Genomic DNA, 13,393 nt, shown 5'->3' on the forward strand with positions numbered 1-13,393 from the left:
GCCGATAGACAAAAAGTGCATGACCATCATCCTGAACAGAACACAATACATTGAAAAAGCAAACATACTACTCACGGATACTGATACCTACCAACAAGTGGTGATGGACCGACTCCACAGCTAGTAAGCTGCATTACAGCCTGCCCTGAGGAAACTACACAAGACATGTGAAATTAACAAGACAAATCTCCAAAGAATGAAACTTGAAGGATCCACTACATCCCGTTTCTATGGATTACTAATAATACATAAACAAGGGTCCTCACCTCAGACCCATTGTCTCTCTTCCCGTGACATCGACATAAAGACTAGCAAAGGAACTGCACTGCAAACTGAACACCTAGCAGAAGACTCAAGCACTTGATCCACTTCACCCAGGAATTCCTTAACATCATCAAAGGGCGGCACGATAGCTCAGTGGTTAGCACTGCTACCTCACTGTGCCAGACACCCAGGTTGAATTTCCACCTCGGGCAACTGTCTGTGTGGAGTTTGCACATTCTCCCATGTCTGAATGGGTGTCCTCCGGGTGCTCCGGTTTCCTCCCACAATCCAAAGATATGCCGGTTATGTTGGCCATGTTAAATTGCCCATAGTGTTAGGTGCATTAATCAAAGGGAAATATAGGGTAGGAGAATGGGTCTGGGTGGGTCACTCTTCGGAGAGTCGGTGTGGACTTGTTGGGCTGAATGGCCTGTTTCCATACTGTAGGGAATCTAATCTAATCTAAAAAAAAAACACCAGGTAGAGGATAACGAGGTCATGGTTTCCTTCGACAGGATGGCCCTACTCACATCAATAAACAACAATGTAGTCAAAGAAACACTGGCCTCACTGCTAGATGCACCAAGGACACAAAAACCTGACAGCACCAACGCCATCAACAAGGATAGCATGGTCAAACTAATAGACTTATGCCTCACAACCCACTTCACCTTCAACAACAGGATCTACAAACAAATCGATGGGAATGAACAAGAAGCTGCAACACACCCAGAGACTCTAGCCACCCTGCCATACATCAAAAACATCACAGAGATGTTGACCAGACTACTCCGACCCCAAGGCATCATTGTAGCTCACAAACCTACCACCACACTGAAACAGCGCCTGATGAACTTAAAGGACCCTGTACCAACAACCAGCAGAATGAACGTCATAATATAAAATATCCTGCAAGGTCTGAAAAAAACATTACATTTGACAAATAGGCAGGAAACTAGCCAGTAGGATACATGAGCACCAACCAGCAACCAAAAGACATGACTAATGCTCACTCATATCCATATATACAGACAAAAAGGGACACCAGTTCGATTGGGACAATACATCCATTCTGGGGGAATGCTAAACAAAGACATGCACAGGAATTCCTCGAGGCCTGGCATTCAAACCAGAACTCCATTAACAAACATAGATTTGGACCCCATTTACCAACCTCTCTGAAACAGAACTAGAAGTGATATCACCCACAACAGACCAAGACACATAAATAATAAGTGGGACAGAACACCAACGCTTCATCGGAGGCTCACTGATGTTACCAACATGGTGATGAAACATGCAAGCAAACATGTGATACGAAAGAAAGTAATTTGTGAAGAGCATATAAGGAGCCTATAAAGGGATATAGATAAATTAAGGGAGGGCAAAGTTCTGGCAAATGGAGTGCAATGTGGAAAAGTGTGAAATTGTCCATTTGGCAGAAAGAATAAAAAAAAATCAAAATGGTAAAAGGCTGAAGAGCTCTGAAATGCAGGGAGAGCTGGATGTGGTAGTGCACAAATCAGAGAAGGTTAGCATGCAGATACAGAAAATAATAAGGAAAGCTAGTAGAGTGCTATAGTTTATTGCTACAGGAATTGAACATTTGGGATTATGCTTCAGGTATACAGGGCATTGGAGAGACCACGTGCAGAGAACTGCATACCATACTGGTCACCATACTTATGGAAGAATGTTAATGCACTGGAAGCAGTTCAGAGAAGATTTACTAGATTAATACCTAAAATGAGTGATTGCCTTACTCTTCTCGAGTTTATAAGAGTAAGAAATGTCTTAATTGAAACATACAAGATCCTGAGGGGATGTTGAAACAATGTTTCCTCTTATGGGAGCATGCAAAACTGGTTTAAAACAAAAGGCTGCCCATTTAAATCAGATGAAAGAGCAGCACTCCAAAAACTTGTACTTCCAACTTTGTTCACTCCAGTCCAATACCGGCACCTCCGCATCATTTAAATCAGAGGAAGCATTTTTTCTCTGAGGGTTAAGTGTCTTTAGAACCCCCTTCTTCAAAAGGTAATGGATGCAGAACCTTTACATATTTTTAAGGCTCAAGTAAACAGATTATTGATTTACAAGAGGATGAAAGATTATTGGGCATATGTAGGAATGTAGTCATAGAATCATATAACATACAAACACCAAACTAATCATATTTACCAGCACTTAGTACTTGCACTAGCCTACTGTACCCTGGCATTTTTTTTTTATAGATATTTTTATTAGAAATTTAACATTTTTACAAGTTTACAAAAATAAACAAAACTCTCAGATATAAACATTGATATACAATTAGCTCAAATATACAATAGCCAAAATTTGACAACAAAAAAAACCAAAACAAAACAAAACAACAAAAAAAACCAAAAAAAAACAACAAAAAAAAAACAAACAGACAAAACTCAACTATCTACTAATCTAACCTACAACTAACCAGGGTGTATATTTAAGTCTCTTACATGCTCGGGATGTGTTAACATCAGATATGATAAAACCCGTATTCGTGCGGGATTCCTCCCCCGAGGGGCCGCGGACCAGCCAGGTTCGTAGTCTCAATTAAATAAAAGCCCTTGTTAGGATAGCCGAAATATCTGTATTTATGTAATTCAAAAAGGGCTGCCATATTTTATAAAATAATTCGGTCTTTCGGTGCACCATATTTGTAAGGAAGTCAAGGGGAATACATTCCATAATTAGTCTGTGCCAATTTGAAAGTCCAGGGGGGCCCTCCGCCACCCAGTTCATCAAAATATTTTTCCTTGCACAGAAAGAAAGAATAGAAAATAGTCTCTTCCCGTACGTGTCCAGGGAGGGAAAGTTCGAAAAGCCCAAGAGGAGAGATACGGGGTCCACTTTTATTTCCGTTCCTAAAATTTCTGTCAGGGTACTTGCTACTTTAGTCCAATATCCACGGATCTTATGACAGGTCCATAAGCAATGTACAAGAGTGCCCACCTCTATTTTGCATTTAGGACACATTGGAGATGCTCCTGCCTTAAATTTTGCCAATCGAACCGGTGCTATATGGGCCCTATGAAGTATCTTCAGCTGGATAGCCTGGGTTCTGTTACAAATAGTAATTCTTCTAGCATTTTCCCAGATATCATTCCACGTTTCTGTGGAGATTTCTAGTCCCAGATCCTGATCCCATGTTTTAAGCAGATTATCCATATCTCCCGATACTTCATCATGTAGCAAATGATAAATATTACTGACGGAAGATACCCCCACTGGTCGTAGGACACTACATTCTCTATCGGATTTATAAAGACTATCTAATAACGTAGTCTTCTTCTGTATAAAATCTCGAATTTGGAAGTATCGAAAGAGGTCTCCATTGGGTAATTCGAATTTCTGACGCAGCTGTCCGAAAGACATCAGGACCCCATCTTTAAATAAATCCCCGAGACATGAGATACCCCTGGCTCTCCAGAGTTTAAAAGTGGCATCTGTTAACCCCGGTTGGAATCCCCATGCTCCCACTATCGGTGCATAGGGGGATGTTTTATGTGAATTACCCTCATTTTGCCGCATTATATTCCAAGCCTTGATTGTATTCAGTATTGTAGGGTTTTTACAGTGATCTGTAATGATTTTCCTCTTGTCTGAGAATAAAAGGTTAATAAGTGGGTATTTTACTTGAGAAGCCTCGATGTCCAACCAGATTGATTGTGGATCAGACAAGACCCAATCAGCTATATAACTTAATAGGGAACTTAATTGATATTTCCTAAAATCTGGGAAGTCCAATCCACCCCTTGCCTGTGGAAGCTGTAGCTTCTTCAGCTTAATGAGGGGTCGCCTATGGTTCCAGATAAAGGAACTCAGCCAGCCGTATAATTTACATAAAGCTGTCCTCGGCAGCATCACCGGAAGCATTCTCATAGGATATAGGAGACGGGGCAGGATATTCATTTTGATTAATGCTATTCTACCCAGCCAGGAAATTGGCAGGTCTCCCCATCGCTGGAGGTCCTGCCTTATCCTTTCCAATAAATACACAAAATTAGCCTTATACAACTGACCAAATACTGGAGTAATAAAAATGCCTAAATATAAGAAACCCTCCAGGGACCAGCGAAAGGGAAAAAGGGAACCGTCCGCTAAGCAGGGTATCACAGCAAGGCCACCCATTGGCATAGCTTCCGATTTTGAAAAATTAATTTTATAGCCTGAGAATGCACTAAATGTATTAATAACTTGGATTAAACGAGGTATGGACATCAAAGGGTTACTGAGGAATAGAAGAACATCATCTGCATAAAGGGTAATTTTATGTTTACCTGTACCAATCCTTGGGGCCACTATGTTAGGATCAGCTCGTATAGCTTCTGCTAGTGGTTCAATTATTAGCGTGAATAACAATGGCGAGAGGGGACATCCCTGACGGCAGCCCCTACCCACACTGAAGCTATCCGAGCCTAATCCATTGGTAACCACAACTGCTTTGGGATCACTATACAATGTTGAGATCCATTTGGTAAACACCTGTCCAACACCAAACCTCTCCAATGTGTAAAACAAATATGACCATTCGACCCTATCAAATGCCTTTTCCGCGTCTAATGAAACCACTACTCCTGGTATCTTTCCCTGATGACAAGCTTGAATCATATTCAGAGCCCTTCTAACATTATTGGATGATCTACGGCCCTTAATAAACCCCGTCTGATCCTCCTTTATAATATGTGGCAGTATCCTTTCTAATCTCAGTGCTAACGTTTTAGAGAGGATTTTAAAATCTACATTTAGCAAGGATATTGGTCTGTATGATGTACAATCTTCTGGGTCCTTTCCTTTTTTGAGGATAAGAGAGATATTTGCCTCTTTCAGCGAAGGCGGGAGACACCCCTGACTATATGCATAGTTATACATGTCCATAAGTGGACCAACCAGTATTTCTGTAAATTCTTTATAGAATTCAGCTTGAAAGCCATCTGGGCCCGGCGTCTTACCATTTTGAAGGTGCCTAATTGCATCAACTATTTCTTGGGGTGTAAGAGGAGCATTTAGGACCGATACTTGTTCCGGAGTTAGGTCTGGAAAAGTCAAATTTTTAAAAAATGACTGCATCCTCTTCGCCCTATCTTCACAATCCTGTGATTTATATAACTCAGAATAGAATTTTCTAAAGGTCGCATTAATCTTTTTATGATCGTGAGTCAAAATACCCGTACTTTCCTTGATAGACATAATCGTCTGAGGGGCCTTTTTTTTCTTTGCAAGAAATGCTAAGTATCTACCCGGTTTGTCGCCATATTCATATAATCTTTGCTTTGCAAATAATATTTCCCTCTTAGCCGTTTGAGTAAGTGTAGTATTTAGAGCTGTCCTAAGAGCTGTAATCCTTTGCAATTTAATAATAGAGGGTCTATCAGTGTATGCTGTTTCAGCCGCTTTTAAGCGGGCTTCAAGCAAACGCTGTTGTTCTCCTTTTAATTTCTTCTGGGTCGCTGGGTAGGAGATGATCAAGCCTCGCGTGTAAGCTTTGATGGTCTCCCACATCATTGACGGGTTGCTAGCTGTACCTGAATTAATTTCTAAAAAAGTTTTAAATTCTTGAGAGAAGTACTTTACAAATTTACTATCTTTCATTAGGAAGGGGTCCATACGCCAATGCCGAGGGGATGTCCCACTGTTCCTCGCCTTAGTTTCCATATATACAGCAGCGTGGTCAGAAATTGCTATATTACCTATTTTACAGGATGATATGGAATTTAAAAAAATTGAGGGGGCAAAAAACATATCAATTCTGGTATGACATTTATGTGGATTAGAGTAGAAAGAAAAATCTCTACCCTGTGGATGAAGACATCTCCATACATCTACTAATCCTAATTCTTTGTTCAGATCCATCAATTGTCTAGATCTGGGAGATACTCCTGCAGTACTCTTGGGAATCCTGTCTATTTCTGGATCCATAATACAATTAAAGTCTCCCCCTATAATTATATGACGGGCATCAAAAGCCATCAATTTTGAGAAGGCTTCTGTTATAAATTTAAAGGGGTGTGCCGGGGGGCAGTACAAATTTAAAATCCCATATTCCTCTCCATTTATGAGAGCTTTAATCAAGATATATCGTCCAGATTCGTCTTTTATCTGCTTTAGGATTTTGAAAGGGAAATTCTTCCGAACAAGAATAACAACTCCCCTGCTTTTTGAGCTAAAAGAAGAAAAAAAGGCCTGATCAAATCCGCCCTGTCGTAATTTCAAGTGTTCTTTATCTGACAGATGCGTCTCCTGTAGGAGAGCTATATCAACTCTTTCCTTCTTAAGATTTGATAATATTTTCTTCCTTTTAAGTGGCGAATTACTCCCTTTGACATTCCAGGTGCACCACTTAACCGATTGATCAACCATAATCCTCTGGGCCAATCCGAGACCCCTCGGGAGGGGGAACCCTATCCAGAACATCCCGAGCATGGAACATGTAAAATTTACAAAAATAAACCCTCTTTAATACACCCACAACAATACAGTAAAAAACTATTTCTAAATAAAAAAAATATAAAACGTATCTAAGTGGAGACTTTCCCCCTTGTTCCCAGGGGGCATCACTTCCTCTCCAAAAATCCCTCATATCCTCTCCCAACCAATGCCCCACCCTTGACCCAGGCACTCCTCAATAAAGTGAGGAAAATTCAAATATAATACAAAGCTAGAGTTAACAGTGAGCACCCCACCCCCACCCCTACCAACACTTGGGTATATTTGGTAATGTTAATACCATATATAAACATATAACTATAAAATTACCAGTTCAACAAATAATAATTAAATATGATAATACAAAATAACGAAGGGAAAAACAACCCCGCTCCTAAAGACAGAGGTAAAATCGAATAAGGTAACCACCTCCCCCCACCAACATTAACCAAATCCCCCAACTTATATATACATATATATATATACACATACATATATATATATATATATATACATACATACACACACATATACATACACCCCTCATATATACATAAAATAATAACAGAAAACAACTCCAAGGGGGGGCGGGGGGGGGAGAAAATCAAATCCCTCTCCCCACCCCCATAATAATATTAAGCAATAAGGTAAGAAAAAAAAAGGGAGGGGATATAAACCAAAACGGGGGGGGGGAAGGCAGACCAACATCCATTATGTCCTATAGTTTATCTAAGAGAGTCCAAGAATTCCTTAGCCTTTTCTGGTGATCCAAAGTTATATACAGAACCTTCATGGTTAAAGCGTAACATCGCTGGGTAGCGTAAGGAGTACTGTACATTTAAGTCCCTTAAACGCTTCTTCGCCTCGTCGAATGCCTTCCTCTTTCGAACCAGAGCCGGGGAAAAGTCCTGAAATAGCATGATCTTGGATCCTTTGTAGATCATAGCTTGGGGGTCTTTTCCGAGATTTCTAGAGGCTTCTAGGAGTATCTGCCTCTCCCTGTAGCTCTGCAGCCGGAACAGGACCGGGCGTGGGCGCTGGTTCGAGCCGGGCCCCCGTATTGCTACCCGGTAGGCCCATTCCACCCTTACCTGGCCTGATCCAGCTTGTAGATTTAAAAGTTGTGGCAGCCACTGCTCCAGGAATGCTGTAAGCTGGCCTTCCTCTTCCTGCTCGGGAAGGCCCAGCAAACGAATATTTTTTCGACGACCTCGATTATCGAGGTCGTCAATATGATTTTCCAAGGTCCGGACTCGCTGCTCGAGAGTCCGGACCTGATCCACGGCCGATTGAGCGGTTGTCTCCGAGGTCGCGGCCTTTAGATCCGCCCCTCCGACTCGGCGTTGAATTTCTTCAATTTCACGGTCGTGCTTCTTCAGCGCGGCCGACAACGACTCCCAACGGTTCCTGGATTCGACGATAAAGGCATCGATCTTCGAGTCAAGCTTGGAAAGCATTTCTGCAAGGCTTGCTACTGTAGGTAAGTCCCCCGGGGTGGCTGTGGACGCCTCTGCTGCAGCTGGAGAGTGTGGGGGAGGGGTTCCTGCTTGCTGAGAGCTGCGGACTCCCTTCCCTTTAGTCATTTTAACTTAGGATAAAGTTGCTTAAATGTAGCTTAAATGTAATATTACACCACTAATTCAGTTACTAAACTATTATAAATGATTTATAAATGATTTGGTGAGCTTGGTAGGGGGTAGGTGACCCACTGTGCCCAAATCTTGGGAGGAGCACTATAGACTCAGTCTTACTGGGTCGCCGCCATCTTGGATCCCCCGTACCCTGGCATTTTAAATACTTACCCAGATGCTTTATAAGTGTTGAGGCTAAAATCAGATCAGTCATGGCCTTAGTGAATAGCAGAGCCGGCTTAACAAGTCAAATGACCTACCATAGTTCCTTGTTTATACGTTATATACTTAATTGTTCCTTCCAAGACAATCTTCTCATCCCAAGAGTCAGTCTAGTGAATCTGTGCTATACTCATTCTCGCACTACATCTTTCCTTAGGTATGGAAACCAGCTGCACATGTATTCCGAAATGACCTCACCTATGGACTACACAATTGTAGTAAGAGTTATTTTACTCTCTTACAGTTCCTTTCTAACAAAAGTTAGCATACCATTTACCTTCCTAATTGTTCAAAGTGAGAGCACGTTAATTTGGTTCATTGACATGAACATGCCCCAATCTCCCATCACTCAAAATATTCCTCATTTCTTTTTTCATACCTCAGAGGATAACTTCAACATTTTGCCCCATTGTATTCCATCTGCATCTCCTTTCACACTAACCTATGCAATCTCTTTGCGCTCTCACCATTTACTTTCACACTTTCATTTACTTGGTATGTTAAATTGAGTTACTTCATCTCAGTCATTAATATAAATTGTAAATATTGATTCTTGCAATACTCCACAAATTAAACTGAACAACTGGAAACTGTCCCATTCATTCTTACCTATTTTTTGTCAATTGGTATTAGTATTTGTTTAATGTACCTGCCATTTTCTGACTTCCAATTATACTTTTACCATACTTTGCCAGTAAGGGAACCCACATTTATATTTTTCAAACTCTTCCTCTTCAGATAGCCATAAAAACCTTTACAAATCTGTCTGTGTCTCTTGTGAGCTGTCATTGACTTTGTTCCCTCTTTAATTAATTTCTTGGTACTCATATGCTCCTTAATTCTGAAAGAATTACCAGACTTGGAACATTAACTGTTTCTCTTTCTACAGGCATTGCCAGACCTATTACCTTCCTCCAGTATTCTGAGTTTGTCTCAGATTTACTTCTCTCATTGGCAACATTATAAATCTCTTTTTTGATATCTTATCCCATAATTTCTCTAATTAGCTTTAAATGCACAAGACTTCCCAAATAGTTTTATTCCACAAAGAATGCTAGGCGAATGACAGGGATCTTGTGGATATGTTCTGAGAAAGCTTGGTTGGTGTGGTGGGTTGAGAATGTTGAGAAGTGTGTTCATTGTTTTCAATCATTCACATAAGCTCATTGAACATCCTCTTGTACTGTTTCCAGGCTCTTGGGGCCAGATTCTAGCCATTGACCTTCCTGCTCACTTGTTCCCATTCCCTGATATCTTTTGAGAATCTTGTGTTCACCTGTGGAAATTGACCCCCTCCTCCACCATTGACTTCCACATTAAGGCCTTCTACATTTTATATGTGAAAAGATCTTTCTCTTCCTTAGCATTATTTGTATGGTTGCTACTTTTGGCAATACCCCTTTAAAAGAGAACAGTGACGTTTAAGAAAAGTAAACTGTCTGTAACGCATAATACAAGAAAGTGAAGACTGCAGATGCTGGAAATCAGAATTGATAATGTGGTGCTGGAAAAGCACAGCAGGTTAGGCAGCAAGGTGCAGGAAAATTGATGTTTTGGGCATAAGCCCTTTATCAGGGACAGGAGGGCTTATGTCTGAAACAGTAATTCTTCTGGTCCTCAGATGCTGCCTGACCTGCTGTGCTTTTCCAGCACCACACTCACGACTGCACCACACCATATTAGAACATATTATTGAGTGCACAGCTATTGTGATGATTCTATGGCTTTCAGAGGTGTATTATATCATTTTTTTTTGAGAAGAGGTTTTAAGACAGTGATGTTGAGTTGTCTATTTGAACCCAATAGAGTAATCAGCTTGTAAAGCCTTGTTTTTATTAAGTTAGAACAATAGAAGCAGCCAAAATGGGTGGGGTCAATCTCTCTCAGAGCCAAAATGTTTGATTTTAGTTTTTCAGTCACAGTTGCTGGGGTCTTTACACTGGGTTTGGAAACTGCTATACATCCTTCTTTGCTACTTGTTGATTTTTTTTCTCATGGGCTGGAGAATTGCCTGTGAGACTATCCATTTTACTGAATTTGCCTTTGTCAAGATTGCATTTATTGGCTATTACTGTAGTGAAACAATTACTGGTTAGTTGTTCTGTTAAGTTTTCCAATAGAGTTATTCCAATTTCTTCTTTTGTTTGCTGTATTTTAACTATAGTGTATGAGTAAAGTGTACTTTGTTTAACGTCAATTAGTTTGACCAATCGAATTGCATCTGGATCACAATACCTTATGTCACAAAGCTTGTCCTTTTTTGTTTCCTAAAAGCTGTTCCTGGGCTCAAGGAGACTTTGTCCTTGATTTTTTTCAGTGGGGCAATAAAGCGGGCCGCGCTCTGATCAATCTGATTTGGTACAGAGATGAAAAGAATTTTGAGAGGCATTTTGTTTATATGTAAACAGACGAGATTTCAGGGCAATGCGGTCATGCTTTAGAAGTGACCTGTATAAAGAGAGGGGAGTGGTCAGCTCTCTAGCTGAGCTGAGCAGTTTTAATTCAGTCTTGAACTGGTTGAGGAGTTCAACAGGGAGCTGGGTGGAAACTCTCTCTCTCTCTTTCTGCCTTTCAACTTCAACCTGTAAGCATGTGTTCCATTTATACTGGGTTTTAAAAGGAGTTTGCTTATTGGGACAGTTGTGTATATTTGGAACAGCATAATTAAGTCTAGTTGGATAGGATGATTCTGTAGGGGTTCTTTATTCTATTTGTGTTTCATTGTGTAATTTTGTGAGTAAATTTTTGTCTGTTTTAAAATCTAGTAGTCAACTTGGCTATCTTACTCCAGGTAATTTTCACTGTATACTTACTGAATCAAATTGCAAAATTATGGTCTGGGGCTGCCTGCTTAAGAATGTTTTGAGTGGTCTGGCCTAATCCATAACAATTCCACTTATCTTTTAAAATTAAAAAAAAGAGACAGGTCTAGACTATCCTCTGAATATATTTTGATGGGGTTTAGTCTGGTCCATAACACTATCAAGCAGTATGGGTTCTGTTTGGTCCAATGGTGTAATCTTTTAATTGAGGAGCCAACACAATGAACATGATTTGGCCATTAATATCCAAATCTGGCTAGATATTATAAACCTCCTTATAAATTTACAGTATGATTGTGACCTTTTTTGCCAAAGAAAAAGCTGACTAATCCATCTAAGATGTAAATACAGTTGGTGGGCACCCACAATATTCTACATGGCTCTCACTGAAAACACAGACAGTGGGTCATGTAAACTCCAGGCCTGAGGATCCCTCACTAGGATTAGTTGATGAACAACTCAAATCACACAGTTTTCATTGTACTTAGATATATGTGGCTACAATAAATCAAATCAAGCCACATTTCCATTAAGTGTGGATCTGTTCATCAGACAAAGTTTCTCCAAAGACCAAACTTAAAATCATAGGTAAATAGAACTATAGAAAAATTATAGCACAAAGCAATCATTCAGCCCATTGTATCTGTGTTGAGTGAATAAACCATTCACTTATTCTAATCCCATATTCTAGCACTTGGTCCACAACTTTGCACTTCTAGCGCAGATCCAGGTTCCTCTTAAATCAGTTGACAGTTTCTGCCTCAACCACCAATGGGTAGAATGTTAAAAGCTACTCAATATAATCAATATTACTACTTGTTAATGCAGAAGCACTGCATGCTATTACTATAGAACATTAAAGCACAGTACAGGCCCTTTGGCCCTTGATGTTGCATCACCCTGGGCAACTAATCTGAAGCCCATCCAACCTACACTATTCCATTCTCATCCATATGCATATCCAATGGCCATTTAAGTGCCCGTAAATTGGCAAGTCTACAACTGTTGCAGGCAGTGTGCTCCATGCCCCAACTACTCTGAGTAAAGAAACTACCTCTGTCATCTGTCATATATCTATCACCCCTCAACTTGAAGCTATGCCCCCTCGTGTTAGCCATCACCATCCTTGGAAAAAAGCTTTCATTGTCCACCCGATCTAACTTTCTGATTATCTTTTATGTCTCAATTAAGTCACCTCTCAACCTTCTTCTAACGAAAACAGCCTCAAGTCCCTCAACCTTTCCTCGTAAGACTTTCCTTCCATACCAGGCAACATCCTAGTAAATCTCCTCTAAACTCTTACCAAAACTTCCACATCCTTCCTATAATGACCAGAACTGCATGCAATACTCCAAGTGTGACCACACCAGAGGTTTGTACAGCTGCAGCATGACCTTATGGTTCTGAAACTCAATCTCTCTACTAATAAGACCTAACACACCGTATGCCTTCTTAACAGCCCTATTAACCTGGGTGGCAGCTTTGAGGGGTCTATGTACATGGACACCGGGATCTCTCTGCTCTACCAAAATCTTACCATTCGCCCATACTCTGCATTTCTGTTACTCTTTCCAAAGTGAATCACCTCACTTTTTTGCATTAAACTCCATTTGCCATCTCTCAGCCCAGCTTATCTATGTCCCTCTGTACCCACAACCAAAGTAAGGCTCACTGGTCTATAATTACTAGGGTTGTCTCTACTCCCCTTCTTTGAACAAGGGAACAACATTTGCGATCCTACAGTCTTATGCTACTATTCCTGTAGGTAATGACGACTTAAAGATTAAAGCCAAAGACTCAGCAATCTCCTCGTTGACTTCCCAGAGAATCCTAGGATAAATCACATCCAGCCCAGGGACTCATCTATTTTCACACTTTCCAGAATTTCTAACACCTCCTCTTTGTGAACCTCAATCCCATCTAGTCTCATACCCTGTTCTCAGTATTCTCCTCAACAACATTGTCTTCTTCCAGTGTGAATACTGACAAAAAGTATTCATTTAG

This window comes from Chiloscyllium plagiosum, unplaced genomic scaffold (assembly GCF_037043375.1).
Source record: "Chiloscyllium plagiosum isolate Xiang-an unplaced genomic scaffold, Cpla_swu_hap1 HiC_scaffold_6, whole genome shotgun sequence".
Lineage (NCBI taxonomy): Eukaryota > Metazoa > Chordata > Chondrichthyes > Orectolobiformes > Hemiscylliidae > Chiloscyllium > Chiloscyllium plagiosum.